A 21,638-nucleotide genomic window follows, 5' to 3' on the forward strand; every position below is an offset into this window, starting at 1 on the left:
CTCGAAATCCTACGCACTTTCGAGAAAAAAATTCCTGATCGAAAATACAATTTATGGCTCGAAATGTGATTGTAATATCATTTTTCCTCGCTTCCTATTTGAAATTCTTTCGTGCGAATAAATACACCGTAATTGTCGGTAGTTCTAGCGTTGAATGGCTTCCACCGATATCTCAACACGGAGTTAATCTCTTTTAAATTTTATGTACGTACAAAGCAGGTGCATCTTTATCTTTCGAACTGGAATTCTATCAGTATTTCCAATAGTTTTTTTTTTATTGCTCGTAGAAGTCATAATTTTCGCACAGGCGCCATTTTGTCAAGACACGTATTTTCAATTTCATTCTGGTTTGAACGATAACCATACTCATGGAGACTAAGATTATCATGTATGAGAAACTTATGGAGTGGCCTGATGTATTGTATAATAGAAATTACGAGTATTGTTTGGAAATTCTTAAAACATTGTGTACGATATTGCACGCACTTGGTGTGCCTCGTGAGTTCCGTACTCCGCTAGTTTTAGGCACATGATCTCATCAATGAAATAGTTGGTCCCGACGCTTTGGCTCGTAGTCCGTGCAGACCTCTTCCGTCCTCCATTTTCTCGACAACGTTACGTACGTAGCACGATATATCGGAGCTTTTCCATGCCTCTTCGATTTTTACTCGACTATTATACTGTAAAATCACTCTAATTCCAAGTATAAGTAGCGACGGGAATAATACTGTATCGATATTGAACGATAAAGCATCGTTTCGAAACCATCAATTGGAACAAATATGTACTTCGATCGTCGATTCACCTAGTAGCTATCCCAACTCGACAACGTCGATATAACAATATAAATAATAATCAGCTAAATTAAAAAAAAAGTATTTCTTAATTTCGTGTACCGGTCAGAATTTGTTTCTTATATTTTTTCCGCCGTCGATTTCCCTTTTTAATTTGTCAATTCTATCGTTAGAATTCTATATCGGAGTATTTGAGCACCGGTCCCGTTGCAAAGATGCCACGCGATCCTGAAGCCAACATGGAAACGAGACGTAGCCGTGGAAAATAAAAATGAAAGGTGGATATCGACGACGGAGACATTTCGTAATAAATGTCACGCGAACACCGTACGTCGCGCGTCTCGCGTCAGTTCTATTCTCCGGCTAAACCGAAATTGACGAATTTTCTTTCCCCGTCGACGCGGTTATCCGTCGCGCGAGATGCTTCCGCGGCGCTTGTCGTGGAACCCGGTGGCATGAACTTTCGAACTCTGGCAGTCGTTATACAAATGAAATTTCCATGTTCCGCGTGACGTTCGGATAAAGACGGAGAGAGACGGGGACGGTTAACGATTTTCCGCGGCGGGTAGGAAGGAAACCGTATTAAGAGTGACTTAAATTAATAACGATCGCTATTTCGGAGATGCCTCCATGCTCCGTTAACCCGATTAAACCCCGAATACGGAGGCGAAGCGGGATGATATAAAGAATTCAGGCGAATCTTCCAGCGTGACTGGATCTCTCGGCTTGATCCCATTGCGCGAAGTAATTATGGAAACTTGGACGTTACGACAGGTTTCGCGATCGGATCTCCGCTTACAACGGGACACACGGACGCCAGGAGGAAACGGATCCGAATTACATTATGTCACGTCACTCGGCCTCCATCCCCGATTCGATTTATATCGAGTCCCCTTTGAATAAAATAAACCCAGTCACCGTTTCGCGTGTCAAACGTTACCTATCGCGGGGCCACATCGTTTTCAAATTTCAATCAAACCCGGGGGGCAAGCTTTTTAACAAACCCTCGCGAAATCGTCTTTTGCGCCGGAAACGTGCGTGGGTGGATCGGGCTGATCGCTCGTATATCGTTTATTCGTACAAGGATACGCGACAAATGCATGGGAATCTCGTAAAATTAGTTAAACGAATAATTTGTTCGTTCTTTGTTTGTTCAAGGACCATCATCGCGTATGCAACACCGACCCTGTATCTTGGCTCCTACATGCGATAGAAAGGTAAGTTGCTCAATTCTCAGGCTGCTTCCGAATAAAAAACAAACTGATAGACTAAAAATTACGGTCGAAAATAATCGTGCGCATGTTTGTGTAAAATTTTGTTAATATCTGTTTAACCGATACGTCGAAGCGACGAAACCGAGCTCCGGTTGCCTTTTTCCCGAGACACGACACCCAGGAGGCCATTGATACTCGCAATTCGAGCGATTCGATCACAAACGACTCCGTGAGTTCGACCCAGGTAAAAGTAAGGAGAAACCTGTTCCTCTAGTACAGTCTTCGCGACACTGAAATTTTATCACCGACGATAAAAACGCGAAAATAAATAAACATAGACCGGGCGCAGGCTACCCTCGAATAGCACGCTGCTTGGATTCCCAGCGTCGAATAAAGAAATCGAGAATTCATGACCAGCTCGTTGCAATCGCAGTACTTGAATTGGACCGAGGATTCGAACGAGACGATAAGTAGAAAACGATAGTCGACTTGCTACCGGAAAATTACTGCTACTAACCCCGTATAACGCGTTGCTTCGATTTTGCGAACAGTTAACACGGTTAACGAGATTCCACGTTAGAGAATAAATTAGAAAAAATTCATAAATGTTAGTTTTTTTTAGAGTTTTTATATGGAGAACCCACCCTCAAATTACGAGGTCACCTGGGGTCCCTACCATAGCCTCCATTAAGGGGGTCTTCTGATTTTGGGGACGAAAAAAAGCACTTTGTAAATCATGTTTTCTGAAGAACGCAGCGGTTTTGTCATTGAACTCACAATTTTTTACAATAAGAAATAGTAACCATGGTAAAAAGTACTGAAACATATGTGCAATGTGTTTTGACAAATATGTCTGGCACGTTGACACGAAAACAGAGAAGGCAAAACTAAAAAAAAAAAGAAAATGTTCAGATTCAGAACAAATGGCAACGCTTCAAAATTGAAATATAGATTTTTGTCTGCTTTTTTTTCTCGTTCGAGCTTGAAAGAAGAGGAGAACAATGAGTAAAACAAATCGAATTTTATTTTTTTTAGCTTCAATTATAGCTGTATCCCAAATAGAATGCTTTTTCATTTGTACGAGCTATTTTCTATTGAAAAAAATCGAACACGTATCAATGACGAAACCTCGGAAAGCTCCATCGGAAAAAGATAACCGAGAAAGTGCTTTTTCCCCCCAAGCCCCAGAAGTCTTCGACACGGAGCCTCGAAACTTGCACGGTTCGTGCAACTATGGAAACGACCGTGTTGTTAAAGGTTCTGGCGAATTACTCCCGGGATCCAAAGGACCCTCGAAACTCAGCGAGCACATAGCTTCATTCACAGCACAAAACACTGACTTCCTGACCGCCAGGGCTGCTCTGTCGTCGTTGAAGACGGATCCCGTTTGGTACCGTCGGTTCACGACACTGATCACTCGGTGCAGTGAAGAAAGGAATTAAGGCATGTATCCTAGCGAACGACGGTTCGAGACCGTACACGCGGCGTTCAAGACCATGATCGACCGTGATTGTCATCGGTAGCACAATTCACTGATCGCAAGGGAAACGGATCTGTGCCCTGCGAAAAAGAATAACTCGGCCGTTTGTGGGGAAAGCATCTCTTTCGATCTTCGGATCGAGATTGTCCACGTGACGATTCGTGATCCGTGACAGTCGTCGTCGTATCGGTAATTCTCGACGCACCTTTCGGGTTCTTTGCTGCTCGTCTTCGTCATCGTGGTTGGTCGTGGTCGTCGTTTGGCGGTCGTCGGTTAGGTTAGTCCACGACGGCGTTTCTCCGGTACAAGCCGGTTGGACGTCCGTAGGAAAGAGCTGGTTGGTCGCGCACACAAAGACCATCGCAGAAACGCTATATCGGTGGTATTTTGGTTTTGGCTCGGCTCGACCCGCGCAGTTCTGGGAGTGGAGTTCTAAAAACAGCAGAGGTAAGTCCTGCTCTCGCGCTGGCTTCTATCGGGCTTCTCCTCGCGAGAACCGTTCTATACAGCTTCGCCTTTCCTCTTCGTGGCTCGCCGCGGACAAAACTCTTTAGCGACTAGCCGATGCGATCGCTTCACCGCTCTTCTTATAACTCGCATACTATGCCGGTTTCATTCCCAGAAGGCACCCGGTGCGAACCTTCTTTTAGGCACCCTCGCGACCGCCTCACCCGGATTTATTTCTTCACGCCGAAATTATTTTTGGGACCTTTTCACGCGGTTTGTTAATACACGCGCGCTCGATACCCGTGGCCTCTCTGCCTCTGCACGCCCTGATCCTCTTCTGGACAACGCTAAAATCGGATGACCATTCTATCGATTGCTTACCGCTTTTAGACCACCACGGTTTTCTTACGTTTCGCTCGTCGTGCTTGGATCCGTCAGGATTTCAGTGCCACTCGCCTTTCCGCCTAGCTAGCTTCTCCTTCCATCTTGGTCGCTACCATTTTCTGTCGTACTCTATCCACCTATTCATTCAGCCATCTTAATCCTTCCGAGTTATCGTTCTTAGACGGTCAAACTCTGGACTCGCGGAATAATAATTTCTCGAACTGTGATCTTTTCTCACGACCGACCAGTTACCAAACTTTTATAATGCCGCAAGTATGATCCTCGATAAGGCAGGCACTTGGGGGATCCACAGTGACGCAAACGTTCGAACATCGATCTTGTTCCGTGTTTCTGGATCGAGCACTCGGAGAGACTGATCTCTTCGATTCTATTAAAATCGAACCAGAGTAGTGCAGGCTTCGAACATCAAATTTTCTCTATATTCACTAATCCTCCATTTGTTCCTCAAAGTGTGTTCGTAGCCTTATCGCGATGAGAAGATTCGGATCGAGGAAGTGATTTCTTTGTATCAACTTCAGCGAAGAAGTTATCCGATAACTGACAAAGTTTAGACATCAAGCAACAAGCTACAAAGTTAGCAACGCCCCCAATCCTATTCTTGATTCGTTGGCTGTCTGAGATCCAGAGTGGTGCAGAAGTTTGAACATTTTTTTGCACTCCTGTATGCAATTTCTTAGCGCGATAAAATCATTATCCATGTTGTTCAATTTCACGATTATCTGATTAACTTAAGAGTTTCTTATACTTCCACTTGCAGTTATTTCAAATTAAACGACGACCCAATTCTGATTATTGGTGTGTTGAACTCCAGAGATCCAGAGCGATACAGTGGAGTAAATATTCATGTTCTTCCAAGCATATTTAAAAGTGTGATTAAATAATCAGTGATCAGTGTTGACCCACGATCAAAAGTTCAGACTTTCTCATCAAACCATTTCAAACTAGGTGATACCCCTAATCTGATCCTCCATATGATGGACAACTGAGGTCCAAAGCAATTCAGACAAACTAGTTGAGACAAACACGACCATACTACTCCAAATCTGTCCAAACGTTCTACAACTTCTGATCGGGTGGAAGGCAGTTGGGTGCTTAAGCTCATTGGCGACGACCTTGGCGCATTTATGGCAGTATAGACAAGTTCTTTCGAGGCCAATGTACGTGTCATAACAGAGTAATTGCGTAAAGGCGTGGCACTGAAACCTGCTCTTGAACCTAACCTCAAAATTCTAATTCACCATAGTCATTGTTCGAATCTTGTACGGCCAGTGTCCACCGATCTCAGGTGTCCAGCCTAAAGAAATGCCTAGACGGTCGAGTAACGTTCGTATGAAAATGAAACATAACCTCGTTTAGTGTTTTGCAAGAAAGAGGCTATACAAATTTGAAATTTTTCGACAATTCTTATCGATACTCCTTTTTCCCGTTATGCTTTTCGTAAGAGTACTTGATTGACCAATCAGAGTCGGTGAAGCTTCACGTCTTCGACGAGCCACGATCAGCGAAACTTGGACGGTGCATGCGCCCATTTTGTTTAACCCTAATCTTACGGGGATACCATTTACACAGTAATAACATTTAACTTATCGATAAAAGTATTTTATAATTTATCCAAAGTAACATCCAGGTAGGATTGGGGTTGTTTGTGTGCTTTATTATTTCTTGCTTGACCCCTCCCCCGGTGAATCGTCAGGGCCCATTAATTATCAAGACTTGATTTTTTATGTTAATTTTATACAAAATAACGAACGTGGAAAAAGAGAAAAGAACATTTCTATCGATTTAAATAGTAGCAAATAAAAAAATTAAATTTCTCATTCTTGCTTTTGTAAAATATTCGTAAAATAATTGAAAAATATGATAAGATAAAAGAAGGTCTGGTAGAGCCTGATGGCGCATGGTGATGAGTATTCTTTTTTGGTGTATCGAGGGTTAACGCGCGGACCAGTCGAATAACCTTTCTATTCTACGATCAAAAGGCTGTGTTCGTCAAGGCTCGATCGAATTTCTTGCCAACAACATCATCCTGCTAACGCTGTTAGTCACACAGATGTGTGACTTGCCCGTTCGGGCTGTCACCTCGTCACGTGACGCGATCGATTATGTTATACGCCTTCTCGAACTGATGCGATATTATGTTCTTCGAGCTACTGCAAAGCCTCGTCGATTATTTCGTTGTTTTTGTTTTTCATTCGTTCTACGGTGATCAATACCACGGAGTCTTTTAGAAGAATATTCGTATGACTGTGAAATCAGATTGTGAAAATCAAAGCAAAGAAAACAAATATGAAAGAATAAGTGCAAAATTCAGTTGGACAAGAACACCTGACCCGCGATCCGGGGTTCCAGGTACTCGAGTATCGCAGACTGTAACGATCTTCGAAACCATTCGTTTTAATTCTTGGTTTTACTTATCGCATTAATTTTTGGTTAAATAAATATATGAACGAGTAATGCAAAAGCAGTATGGCTAAATGATGAAAGTAATTGCTTCGTAGGCGTCGGAGATCGTCGTATTTGTTCTTCTGTCCTTTGCACGGTGCTGGTCACCTTGATCAACGTCCAAATTTCTCGAACGTAACGACGAACGATCCGTCCAATACTTGTAGGTCGCGCCATCGTGGTCGTATCGATGTCTCGCGACCGTGCGCGATTTATCTCGAAAGCTTTCCGAGTATCGAGCGGGGTCGAAGCTGTTGGTCGAATTTTTCTGAACTCGAAGATACTGGGCAAATATCGTTCGAATATTTAGTTTGGTCGTTTCAATTTTGAATTATACGAATATTATTGGAATATTTAACTGTTTCGATACCATCTAAATAAAGCGCGATTCAATCTATGAACCAAGTTTTTAACGTTCAAGTTGTTTTATTCAAATGGTAATATTTTAGCAATAATACTGATTTTTAAAAAAAATATTGGAATATTAAGTTGTTCCAATAGTCGCAACCCTAATATCGAAGAGAATTGATCGGCGTTTAGCACGGATTGGCCAAGACGTGTCGCGATTCTAAAGGCCAAGAGTAGTTTACACGTTAAATTAGCTCGCACTTTCACTAGCCTCTTTTACACGCGTTTTATCTTCTTTCACCTCGCATAATCTGCAAGAGTTATTTTCAGGGTAACTTTGCCGCGTCGTAGGGTGAATGAGAATCAATTTGCTCCTCCGCAGCGTTCGCTCGCGCACCTTGAAACTGTTATAGTGATCGGTGTTACCCCTTTTTTTTTCTTCTTTCAAAGAACCGCTCGATCGCGGCGAACTTTCTCCGAATAAATGCGCGTAGGAAAATCTATTATTTCCTACGATCCTTCTACACTCTAAACGATACAATATCGACATCAGCGGAACCAATTCTATTACATTCAAAAATAATTCTACCTGTTCTACTTTGTTCTGGAACAGCTGAAACTCCATCGTTTTTAGGAATCCGAGCATAAGATTTTTCAAGTGTGTCCTCGAAACTGTGTTCTTTAAGAAAATTAAAAAAAAAAAAAAATTGATTCTTTCTACCCTTCGAAGTAGTGAAATCCCCTTAAGTACGTACGTTTACGCGCACATTAGTGACAATCGAACGGGGGTGACTTATAATTTTGTCCGCCCAGTGTAAGCCCCTAAACGGTTCAGTCGAGTCGCCACGACGAAGGTTTCCTCCGAAGGGTTTCACCGATCCCGAGGAACCTGTTGCTCTCGTTGGCGTTGCTCGCGCGTTACCCGAAAACGCCCACAATCCGTGGATGTAACGAGGTTACTCGACCCTCCCGAATCTTTTTATCTCCTCGATGTACGATTCACCTGCTGACGTCACCTCCGGAGCTTGGACTCATTCTCCTCTGGTTTGGTACCGTGCCAAGTGCGCAGATCGCACGTGCCACGCTTAAATGGCACCTTGCGCCTAACGCATAACGCGCCACCGCGGTGGTGTTCGTATCTTCGACGAAAAATAAACGCCAGCTAAATTAATTAGCGTCGCTGCTCGTCCGTCGTTACGAACAAAACGGTCTTGAGAAGCTCCTCGAGGCGTGGAATCTGATTTTGGTATTAAAATTCGACTTTCGCGTCTTATATTTCCTGTTGAGTCGACTAATGTCTAAGAACGTTATTTCGAGGAACGTAGAAAAGGGTTAGCTTTGTTAAACTGCTAGAAAAGGGGACATTTTGTGCTTAATTAATTTCCTATAATTGCAAAGGGTTAATATCATTTGACATCGTGGTTTGCTACCGAATTGCTCTGGGTATCGTGTTGATAACGAGATTGGTCTCATCGGTAGCCATAATCGGTAGCTCGTGAGATTCTGGGGCAGAGAAAAGGGTGGGAGGACTCTCGGAGTCACTTATCGAAAGTCTGTTGGAGCGACACGTGTTCATATTTTATAAGCGAGGCTCCGCCGTGCTTGTGGAGATTTTCCAGCGTCGGAACAAGATGTTTCTTGGCTCGGGGGCGAGCAGGATGAGCGGATATCCGGTATGGCAACAGACGCCGCCTGGACCTCGAATGTCGTTGACGGAGGGATAGACAGCCGTTGGGCGACTGGCGTTAGTCGAGAAGTTCGGAGGAGTTTTGGAAGGTTTGGCGGCCACCTGGTATTTTCCCTCTGCCTAAACGTTCTCGTGCCTTTCCTCCTTAAAGGGACGCTATCGGGTTGTAAGCTCGTCCTTCGTTGCTTCCATTACACGTAGAACTGACTTCGGTATCATTCGAGCACATTTATTTGTTAATACAGTCGTAATCTTCGAAATATTATCGAGACCAACTATCGAGTCCCTCGACGAAACCAAGATGGCGACTTTGAGGCGAGTTTGGCGCTAGCATTACGAGGTTATACAGGGTGTTCGGCCACCTCTAGCAAAAATTTTAATGAGCGATAGTAGAGGCCAAAATAAGACGAAAATCAAGAATACTAATTTGTTGATGGAAGCTTCGTTAAAAAGTTATTAACAATTAAATTCAAAAATTTCAAATCGTTCTGGAAAAATTATTTTCGGTTGCGGGGGTCAACTACAATCATTTTTGGTGAGCACACATACCTCCGAAATCCTATCTACTTTCGAGAAAAAAAATCGAGTAGGTGCTGAAATTTTTCGGCGAAAAAAAATTTTTCAAATCGTTTTAAAAAAATTATTTTCGGTTGCGGGGATCAATTACAATCATTTTTTATCATTACACATACCTCCGAAATCGTACGCACTTTCGAGAAAAAAATTCCTTACTGAAAATCCAATTAGGTGCCTAAATTTTTCAACGGAGAAAAAAAATTGCAAATCGTTGTGGAAAAATTATTTTCGGTTGCGGGGGTCAATTACAATCAGTTTTTGTCATTAGACATACCCATGAAATCCTGCCCACTTTCGACAAAAAAAAATAGAGAAGGTGTGAAATTATTCGAGAAAATTAAAAAATTGCAAATCGTTGTGGAAAAATTATTTTCGGTTGTAGGGTTCAATTACAGTCATTTTTGGTGAATAGACATACCCCCGAAATCTTGCGCATTTTCCAGAAAAAAATTCAGTAAGAGCAGCACTTTAAACGTTAATAACTTTTTAACGAAGCTTCCACCAACAAATTAGTATTCTTGATTTTTGTCTTATTTTGGCCTCTACTATCGCTCATTAAAATTTTTGCTAGAGGTGGCCGAACACCCTGTATATTGTCTTTTTACGAGTCACCGCGTGTTTCGTTACTTGAACGGTTGGTACGTTGACGTAACAAAATGGCGGGCTAGTAATTACATTTGAACCCGAGTTTTAACGAATTTTAAATAAAAATATTTATTTACGTAGTTCCAAATACGAGACGCGCTATCTTGTTGATCCCAAGCGTACAATACGTCTCAATTGCGTTGCGTGGGTGGTCGAAAAATTCGTTGCGAGCGGAGTCGAACGAAATCTGAACGATATTCGTAGATATTCAACGTCGGGTACACCATAGGTGTCCCGATATTGCTATTGATCGCGGCTCTCCAAAGGTATTTGTTACGTGTACTGTTTTTCCTTCGCACCGTCGAGCAAAAGGAGATCACGAGGGCCGACATCCCTTTTACAGTGCTCTAAGGTATCTGAGTCTAGTTAACCGTTCCCTTTTTCCTCGCTTTTTTCCCCGCTTTCTACGAGGCGCGCTTTTTCACCGGGTATCCGCGACCCGATCGAACGCTGCACGGCGTGTATCACGTGGTGCGCACGTTTTGCTTTCGCACACGGACTTTGAATCCGAAACATTTCCACGTTTCCCTTCCAGCTACTGAACTAGTGAACGAAATTTCTGTAGGAACCCCGCTGTCTTCGATTTAACCCCTCGAAAGGGATTTTTTCTGAATTTTTTTAACGAAAATACCACGAGACTTGGTATTTCTCTCACTTTTCAGAATACACGATAGTAACGAATATAGGAGGATCTCTTTTTCAAGAAAAACTGCAGAAATCACTAGATTTCAATCACTAGTTTTTAAAAATTGTATCCTCTCTTTCTGATCCTTCGAATTATCTTTTTTACAAAATTTTTGTTGTGTTCTTTCGGTGACCCTAATATTCACGAATGTGCCAGATTTTTCGTAAAAAGACTTAAATATCATGAATTGCCCCTATTAAATCATCGAATAAAAGCAATCGGAATTTAATTATTATAATTCGATTATATATTTCGTTATTGGAAACGAAATTAACCTTTCGGCAGCCACGATTCGTCGAACAGCACCAATCCCAATTTATAGTGAATGCTGTCTCTGTTGTGATACTTTGGCAGTCAATCCCGTGCGACGAACGCCGATGGGCGTTCCGCGAATATACTCGATATACGCGAGTAACGGACTCCCGCACACGATGCGTGTTTAAACTTCACCATTGAAAGGGTTAAAGAAAATAGTTACGTAGTCGATCGTCCATTATCGGACGATGAAAAATTTAAAATAGACATTCTTCGTTGGCTCGAGTTAACGATCGTATACGGCTTCAATAATAACCAAGCGTTATTATTAATATACCCAAGCTGTCTGTAAAACGGAAATATTCTATTATCCAAAATATTTTATCTTCTTTTCTGTGTTTTTCAGTCTTTCGATTAAAAGATTGTAAAAAGGTAATTTCGTATCAACAGAAACGCCCTTTATAGAAATATTTATACTTCTTAGAAGTTCATGTAACAATTATCCAATCGAAAGTTCATTATAATTGAGCGAAGAGTATGAAACTTTCCTCGAGCGTATAATAAAAATTGAATAATTTTATTCGGAATCATCAAAATAGAAAAGAGCTTTAAGCAGTCAGATTTGTGCGCAACTGGCGATTTTCTCGATTCCGTCGCCTGGCTGATACCTTTGGTCGGCCATACGGACAGCGTGTCAGTCTGTGTGTGTGTTCGCGTGCGTGTGTGTGTTCGTGTGTGGGTGTGTGTGTGTGTGTGTGTGTGCTCCAACTCGCAGCCACCGAGGATAAATTCTTCCTGAAAATCTAGGGAAGTCCATCTTCATTATCGAACGAACCACGCTTAACCGTGTGACCTGGTCGATCGAGCAGTCATCTCGTAAATAGCATCGCGTCGAGAATGACAGAAACGAGATGGGCTCGTGAAACGGAAATAGACGTCGGTTCCTATAACCAGTCGTGAAATAATCGGCATTATGATTAACCGCGTTTCAGCGAGCCGATTATTCCCGCCGTGCAACTTGCCACGATGACGTTTAACCGATACTGTCCGTCCCGTCGTGATATTCGCCGATCGTTGCAAACTGACATTTGTTGCTTTCCGAAATACTGCGCTTCTCGTGAAATTTTTATCCACCTGGCGGAATTGGCGAAAAAAAAAGAAAAAAATAATAAGAAACGAAATGCGACGAATATCCATTTGCAGAATTTAATTTTAGTTTGTCGTAAAAGATTGGGCATGCATCGATACATTCCTAGATAAAGTTCGTTAGAAGCGTCTGTCGTTGGACGTTGGTTCGTCTCATAAATTAAATTGTAGGTTAATTTACAGGGAGATAGACATTTCTTGAATGATACAACGATATAGGTGGTTCGTTTTGTAGGTTATGTTGTAGAGATGAATTTTTATTTTATATCATTGTACATTATAAAAAGAAAGCATATTATGGATGTCATTTGTCGTGTGGATCGTTTTGTGGTAAATCAGAATTCTCTCTAAATTATATTTGAAACGTTTATTTAGAACTTTGATCAAAGACCAAGGAAACTGCAGGAGATAACTACCATTATCCATGGACCAATTTTGTTCAAAACGTAATCAGATCTTACGACGAGCAGCTCTAACCTAAATATAAAGTATCATTGAAATCCATTCAGCCATAATCGTGTAAACAGGCATAAAACTCAACCAAACTACTATACCTGGGTAGGAGATGCGCGGTGTATCTTCTGCGCAGATATGGTAGTTGTGCTTCGTCGTTTCTCCGTCGACGGCACTGGTAGTAAGGAAAACAATTCCTTTTATTAACAACAGAACGTGTTTAGAGAGATTTCAAACGCGGTTGTTCCGTAAGAAAACTATTTTAAAAATTTGTCTCTTCCACGAAACTAATCTAAGAATCCCTATAACTTTCTAACTAACCTGTGCGTACCATCTGCATTCTCCATGCCCCTATCGGTAACAAGTGTTCCGCTCTATCAGTTTGGGGTTAGCGCGCTACATTTGGACAAAGTTACACGGAAATAAGATTATTACGGAAAATGCTGTCATTTCAACATCCACTTACCAACGAACGAAATTTCATTAAGGTATCTCGAAACGAAACGGTGCAGAGACGGTCCTGACTCCCCGAATCACGGGGTGAAAGGTAGCGAACAGGAAGTGTTATTTATTTTTCATCGGATCAAAGTAAACGCATTCTTCGGAATCGGAATGCCGAGACTTTCGACGCTTCCTATCCGCGCAACGCTTCTTCGAGCCCCATCCTACGCGGTATTTTTGTAATGCAAACGTCACGAAAGCGTCTCGCGTAAACTTGCACAGTCTAGAATGCATAATGTATCGGGATGCCTCTCACAAAAGTTGCCTTACGTGCCCGCCTCGCGCGGAGATCATCCGACAATTTGACATCTGCCATTGTCGCCACCACAATTGCTAGATGGCACTGTACCGCCGTAGACAGTCCGTTTTTCAACAATGAGGAAACCATTTACGATTATCATTTAAAATCGCACAATCGATTACGTCACGTCACATCGATCGAGGAAAATGTTTCTCGTTAAATTTTACTGTTCCTCTTATTCTATTATTATCATCGTCATTTTTATTACGCACGAATGCAGGTATAAACCTAACCTAACATTTGGCAATCTACGATACATTACGAGTTTCAAAAATATTAAAGTGTTTAAGGTTAATGGTAATGATTGGATGTTAGTGATAGTTGATATCGTTGGAAAGAAGGGTCGTGGAAGAAGTATTCGTTACTGGAACTTCTCAGCATCCATAGTCCGAAACGCTCGATCCCGATGGATCGGGATACGCAATTTAGCGTATAGCTGGCGTACCTTGGCGCACGACGCTCTTATGGTCAGTGTTCCTCGGTGGCTCGGTTCGAGTGCTGGGGCCTATCAGAGTGCGACTATGCCGCGCTTTATTGCTCTTATCCGGATAATATTAATTACTTATCTATGTCCCGTTTCTCGCGTCTTTTCGCGCTCGGTCGACGAGATCGATAGGCTAGGATATATTGAACACTTGCCGGCACTCGACGGGTTAGGTTATCCGACCTCTGTAGGGGGACAGCTACATTGCAGCTCATGCATAATACATACGATCCGACCTGGAGTAGATTTATATTTACCCGCACCCGGGATAATTCGTTAAATATCGACAGGCATTGCAGAGCCTTTTTCGCTGGGACGATGATTCGATAGGACGTTTTCCCTCGATTCCGTTTCGAGTATCCTTCCCGGCTGATCCGCGTCTCTATTTTTTTTTCTCTTTCCAATCTCTTCTTACCATTTTCTCTTTCGCCTCGTAATCTCTCGTTCGTCCGTTTCTCCTTCAATTTGCCCCTCTCACGGGTGGAACTTGATCGGCACGCCATTAATGGATAATATCTCGTTAGTCTTTTCCCTCTACTCGCGCGACGTTGACGTTGGACGATACACTCCGATCTTTTGTTGTCGTGTTATCCGATGTTCGGTCTGGGACGGTGGTTTGCGTTCTAATAATTTTCTAACGGCCGCCGGTTGGCTTCGTTGCGCGCCACGCTTTGCCCCAAGCTTTTCTTGTTTCGATCTTACGTTCGCTGCGTAATTTCATCGGGGCTTTCACGGCGGACGGATCCCACGGGAAACTTGGACGATACGCGCCCGACGATCGATCCTAGTCGAACGCGAATTTCGATCGCGACGCGGATTTTTTCCACATCAATTTTGAAATTAATTTTGAAACGTCCTGTACATCGTCGAGGAGTATTCTTGTTACTTTCTCGATAGAAAAATGTACGTTATCTCAGACTCGATTGATTCAAGAACTAGAATGTGGTTGTAAATTTTACGACACCATTTTTGAATCGTTCTGTATACGATAAAATAATGCTGAATATATTTTGATTGAAAAGTGTCTATTTTCGACCGAGAATAAATCTGTCGAGTAAATATCGACAGAATTTGAAATTTCAGGTTATTCAGGTTTCATAAAGACAAACATAGGACACGTGACAGTGCCATGGAAAAGGGTGCAACCCCTTCCTTCCCTCAAACAGTGTCAGTTGCCTCTGTGTCGGCAAACGAAAGACCTTAGACAAACAATTCCTTCATCCACACGGATAAACACGGCAACCCTATCTCCGTCAGGCGACATCTTATATCTAAGACTCGATGATACACCGTTTAAAACAATTGCAGAATCAGTTCCTTCACCCTTCTCATTCTCGATTAATTTTAGAACAATGTTAAAACATAGTTACACGTTGTAGATATTTGTATAAAATCTCAATTCCACTTAAAAACAATTATAGTCGCATACTGCCACCGAGAAGCATGATCGGTCCGTGAGCAGCCACGAACGTTCAGCCATCGTGTCAATTTCGATCATAAATTGGAAAATAGAATATTCGTTTCAAGCGTCGACCACAGCAGCAGGAAAACAATTTTCTCGCGCTGTCATTTCCCTGAAAACATCGCTATGATTTCTGTTTTCTAACAGAAGTATTCTGAAACGTAAATTGCTGTAGGAGTCCGAGTATTCGAAGGCTCGAGAGATTTTTAATGATCAATGATATTCAAATACTCGGGTGTTCGAATAACAATGTTCGAATTTTATTAGTTGTGTGTTTGAGTACCTATAAAACATTCGAGTCATAAAATTATTTTAATTGTTGCAACTCCAGTTATAATATGCGAAGCGTTGGTATTCGGGTCGTTTCAAATTCGGCATTTTCACCTTTGACTTTTACTCCAACTGTCCGTTGAATCGATGCGAATACGAAATGCTGTAGGACTGTAGATATTTGCACGTTTCCCCGTCTATGGAGCGGACATTCAGCCAAGATTCGCGAAACGATTTAAAATCAACAGGAATTGACGTGATCCGATAATTAATATTTAAAAAAAAAAAAAAAAAAACGTAATTGTATTTTAAAGTGTTTTAAATATTGAGCAATGAGACGATTTTATATTTAATATTTTTAGACCTATGCTGATCCTAGTACCTAACAAATGGTCGCCATATTTAAGATCTCCATATCTCAATATTTAAGTATTAATTTGTAAATTAATAATGTATCACTGGAATAATGGATTATTCGAGTCGGTTCGATTAATCGAGTTTAACTCGATTCACGTATCGAGTACAGGACTAATCGAAGCGTAACTGAAATAATTTTCGCCTTTTGATAAAATTCCACAGAAAATTTGGAAACACTTTTTAGATTTAAACCAGAATCAAAAGCCATCGACTTTGTCCCGTTGTTCGAACAATACACTCGTATCGGTCAGTTAGCGTAGACAGTCTGTAATACGATCGTTATTTTCATCCACCGATGTACACTTTGGGTAATGGAGCGGTACACTATAAAACGTTGGCTAGATTCTTTAACCGCATGTTATTTCTGGCCAGCGAAATATTAATAAAGTGTAAAGATGCCACATTTACGCGTGGCCATCTAAACTTTTTATGGATACAATTTACATTCACATTGACGCCATTCGATACAGTTTGCAGGTAGCGTTTATGAATGACTCGAAACATTTCTGTAATTGCTTCGTGACTGTTGATAACTTATTTGTTTCTTTACTAACGGGTTAGTACTCTTTAGTGTGCAAAACCAACGTAAAATATCCATAATATATTTCGCAACAGCGATCGAAGAGCAACGCGTCAAGAAAGCAAATTGAAATTAAGAAAGATTTTCTAACAAGCGTATAAAGTGGTTTCTGTACAGAGTCGTGCGGCGAGGTTGAATTAATGCAAATAATTGTGGTAATTTTATCGCGTGGCAAAAATTGATTGAAACGTTCAATCTCGTTGAACTCCCTTAATATTTTTATTCGCGCGCGCGCGCGCGAGACCGTGCTTTCAAATTGCGTGTACTTTTCCATTGCTTCGAATTTTTCTTCGCGTTCGGATCGTTTCGTTTCATTGAACCTTCGTGGAACGGTTTTCGTCTCGATCTGTCGACGATCAGAATTTTGACCAAACGTCTGCAGAGGCAACGAATTAATGCAAATAACGTTTGCAGAGATACGAACTAATTGACAGTTTCTATTATTGTTCGAAATCGAGAACAACGTCGTTCAACGCACGGTCGAAGCTGGAATGCCAGCGCGACCGTTCTGGCTGGAAGTGGCGCGCATGCGTCGCGCATCGAGCGTCACGCAATTGGCGAGGCGCTGTCTGACGTCGATCTCGGCATTAGCCAATCAGCGGTCGAGCCTCGTCGACGTTAGCTCGGCGTGCCGAGGCGAACTTCAGAGGCGAGGTGGACCGACTGGTATGTGCAACACGGCCAGCCCCCCTCCCTTCTCTCTTTCACTCTCTCGCTCTCTCGCTCTCTCGTTCCCGTGCTCTCCACGCGACTTCCTCAAATCTTTATTTCAGGCTCGACCGCGAACTGGTCGAGGCGCGCGGCCCGCTTTTTTACCGTCCGATACGACGCTTCTAAATTTGAATCTTCTACGGAGCAGTGCGAATCGACGGCTCGCCGCACGTGAAAAATATTTTAAGAAAGACGTGTGTTTCTAGTCATCGTTTCTAGTCAGCCAGGATATTCTAACCTAGCTAACCTGATTTCTGGTAAGCCGTGAATCCTGAAGAAATCGCTTCTACCCGCGATCGCATCGTGCCACGCTATAAACACAAGCGACGGCTACTTCGTGCGAGTGAACCGAAGAAGAAAAATACCGATAATCACCGATATCGAAGCAAAAAAAAAAAGAAGAGAAGACGAAGAGGACCCGAGATAAAAGCAGTTTTTCGTCGTTGTTCGTCGCTAACGAATCGTTTACGTGATTGGCTCTCGTCGATGTTTGACGAACCGATGAAATCCGGCGTGCGAAGTGACGCGTGTTGATTCTATCGCCAGAAACGAGTGCAAGTTGAGTCGTGCCAAAAAGCTCATGTGTTATTTCTACGTAACCGCTTTCGAAGAGAAGTTTTGTTTTGATCTTAAAATTGTACCTTTCTCGAGGGTGTTAGTGGGGAGATATCGATCGCGGGACCATTGACGTCCGTTCTGGAGAACGAGCTTTTCTCCTCGCTCCTTTGACTAGGCTAACCTCTCGATAATTGTATTTTCTCACTCATAGGTACATACCTATACATATATGTATATGTATATATATATATATATTCTACATACATAGCATGAGTGTATGTATTCATACACGTATATCCGTGACGCGTGCATGTCGTTTTGCGTGTACGTTCACGAATGAAAATTAGATGTTTTGCTGGCAAATGAAAAGGTTGAAAAACGTGCCTGTTACGAAGTAAACTGTTCTGTGACCAATGGAAGCTGTTCCTCGAATCTGTAGTTCAACGTTTGCCGAAAGGAAGTGGATCCGCAAATAAACATAAACCGTCGGAAGCCTTCGTGTAATCTAGCGTAATCGAAGAAGCACTCTGCGAAACTAGACATTTCGAGAGATATAGGAAAGTTTTATAGACGAGTAAACGTTTGTGGGATATATTAACGTCTAACGATCGAGTGCCTGAATACAATCCTTCGATTAAATTGTGGTAACAACATCTGTGAAGAGTACGTGATCTCGCCATCTTTGTTTTGATATCGATTCAGTGCGCGCAAGAAGATCGATCGATTGGAGAACGGACTGTCGAGATGTTCGACTGATCGAGCTCGTATCGAGTCGGTGAGTTATCGAATGCGATATTTTCTAATTAATTATGCGTCGCAACTGTTTAGAATTAAGTTAACATTACCAGAAACGCACAACTGCGTACAATATATACGAATTATCAAATAGATTGTTCTGGACTTCGGTATCAATTTTAAGACGTATTAATCGATTCGAATAATTCATAGGTATACGAATACAATTTGATGTATTTGTTTAATAACTCGGTATCACAGTCTTCTTCGACGTACAAAGTTCAGTTACTTAGGGTTAATCAAATAATTATGATTCTTCAAACGGATCGTAACGTTTAAGCAAACGTATTAACCTAAAATACGAAAATGTAAAATCGATAATCGATAGTCGTGTAAATAAATTTTTGTTTCTCGAACGTTTTCGTTGCAAATTAGAGATGGATCGATCGCGGGTCGAATCCACGAGCGATATCGAGATGACGTAGATCCGATTGTAGAGGAACAAGTGCCAAACGGTTTGGCAAAGTTCAACGTGTCATACTATATGCTAAATCCGCGCGACGAGCGCGGTTTAACTGTGATAAAGTCCGTCTTATCACCGCCCGTGTTGGCGCTCGTATCGAAATTGGTACATCGAATTAAAGTAGTCCGTCTGCGACTTGGCCCGAGTAACGTGTAACGTTTTCGAGCCCGGCGCCATTTAAATATCCCGCCACCGCAATTTATTTTAGTTTATTCGGCAAGGGGTTGATACCCTTTACGAAATTAAAATAAAATATACACAATACAGATTCAATACGTTTCAATACGAAAATCGAATACTAATAAATAACAATATATGGTCCTCCTGAACGACAATCGATAGTATAAATAAAGATACAATTATTTTCTCTTATTGACAGAGCTATGAAATTTCCAAGTGCATTGGTATTGTGTTTTCTAATATCAAATATTTTTTTATTTCTTACTCGGGGACCAAACACGCGGTGTAGATCTTGGGACGGGTGTACATTTTAAAAGGGTGGTTCCGTTTCTTTCGTCTTTAGATTCAAATTGTTATTTAACCAAGGTATATGGAGCAATAATAAATTGAGATTACGTAGAAATGTTTCGATGTGTATATTCAACGGGAAAAATGCGACGTGTAATAGAGAAATACACGCTGGTCGCTGACCCTCGCTTCGCGTTCTATGCTCCTGTATAATAAACCGAATTCGATCGTACGACAACTCTAGAGGCAAAAGCCCCCTTCCCCTCCCTCGCCCAGAGCTCTGCGTGTGTTTCTTCTACATATTATCACCAGCGAAGAAAGTACAAACCGATTCTGTTGCTTTCCTCCGTAAACCTTCTCTTTCATTCTGACGACACTCGTGGATAATAATCGCGTAGTTTCGTAATACGGGAAATATACGTCACGATTCGATTTACAAATATATTCCTTTATCTGGTATTAAGCCACTGTCCTTATTCTTCCGTCGATATTGCACTGCACTTTTAAACTTTTTTTTTCTCGATTAACGTACGAACGCGGAGTTAGCAAAGTCTCGAAACTTTTATGAACTATAATAATTTAGTATCTAAGCTTGTATAAAAACAAAACTACCTTTCGGTCGATGTACTCTTCGTTATGTCTATAAAATTAATTAACAACTATGAATTATAACGGTAAGAAGAGATGTTTTAAAATTGTTTCCAAAAGCGAATGGTTAATACTTGTATTCAGGGATTTCGAGTTTTCTTTGAGTTTAAGCTTTATTTTTTATTTAAATTTTAATTTCTAAAATTCTACAAATTTGTTAATCCTCCGTTTACTTTGTTCTCTATTACTTTTGTTGCTAAATATGGTTTTCCCTGTTTATCTGGCGACTATTTTGCCCGAGTTAACTGGGGCGCGGCAGTTAAATGATTAATGCAGTAGGAGTTTCATTAATATTAACTAAAGGGAAACATTCCATGTTTCTTTCGCGATTTTCTATAACTACCTATATTTTTACATACAGGGTGTTCAGCCACCCCCCGGGGAAAAATTTCAATGGGAGATTCTAGAGGCAAAAATAAGACGAAAATTAAAAATATTAATTTCTTGACTGAGGCTTCGTTAATAAGTTATTAAAAAATTTCAAACCATTTTGAAAAAATTATTTTTGGTCGCGGGGGTCGATTACAATCAGTTTTGGTGAATAGACATACCCCCGAAATTCTACGCACTTTCGAGAAAAAAATTCGTAGATGCAGAAATTTTTCGACGAAATTAGAAAATTTTAAATCATTCTGAAAAAATTATTTTTAGTTGCGGGGCTCAATTACAATCATTTTTGGTGAATAGACATACCCCCGAAATCCTACCCACTTTCTAGAAAAAAATTCGAAAACGTGATATTTTTCGATAAAGTTAAAAAATCTCAAATCGTTCTGGAAAAATTATTTTTGGCTACAGGGGTCGATTACAATTATTTTTGGTGAATAGACATACCCCCGAAATCCTACACACTTTTGAGAAAAAAAATTCAGTACGAGCGGAACTTTAAACGTTAATAACTTTTTAACAAAGCCTCCATCAACAAATTGGTATTCTTGATTTTCGTCTTATTTTGGCCTCTAGAATCTCCTATTAAAATTTTTCCCAGGGATAACAGAACACCCTGTATAATGATTAACCTGAAATTTTTTTTTTATTATTATTAAACGATAGAGGATATTCTGTTATCTGAGAATCTCCTAAATCGAACGGCCGTGTCTTCTTATTAGTTCTGGCAATTGAGGTTGTACCGTGGTTTCGTAGTTTGTGTAAACATTGGGGAAAAAAGTGACAACTGGATTTCAGAAACATTAATTTCCTCCGTAGGTAGCGAGACGTGACAATGTAAAGAGCATCGAATAATCTGATTGCTAGATCTCGATCAGTATTTGTCTGGTTGTCGTAACGTGTGAACCGAATCGCGTGTACGACGAACGACGATATTGAATCTTGTTGATCCGATCGCGAATGTCAACGGATTTGCGAGTGTGATATAATTACTATCGGTGACGGTGCAACATAAT

General features: G+C 41.3%; 1 protein-coding gene across 7 annotated transcripts in view; it reads left to right on the plus strand.

Annotated features, from left to right (window-relative positions):
• The window catches only part of LOC122396293 (myocyte-specific enhancer factor 2), a 54,407-nt gene that overhangs the window by 18,719 nt on the left and 14,050 nt on the right, over nucleotides 1-21,638 (plus strand). For 5 of the 7 annotated variants that reach the window (XR_006259027.1, XM_043394551.1, XM_043394548.1 and 2 more), the window contains exon 2: nucleotides 1,953-2,011. The gene's annotated coding sequence lies outside the window, so the exon portion shown is untranslated. Of the gene's footprint in view, nucleotides 1-1,952; nucleotides 2,012-3,550; nucleotides 3,936-17,185; nucleotides 17,259-17,365; nucleotides 18,637-21,638 lie in introns of those variants that run through there. The other 2 variants (XM_043394549.1, XM_043394550.1) reach the window with 2 other exon arrangements.

Source organism: Colletes gigas, unplaced genomic scaffold, assembly GCF_013123115.1.
Source record: "Colletes gigas isolate AHSC1104 unplaced genomic scaffold, ASM1312311v1 Colletes_gigas_Sc00007, whole genome shotgun sequence".
NCBI classification, from domain to species: Eukaryota; Metazoa; Arthropoda; class Insecta; order Hymenoptera; family Colletidae; genus Colletes; species Colletes gigas.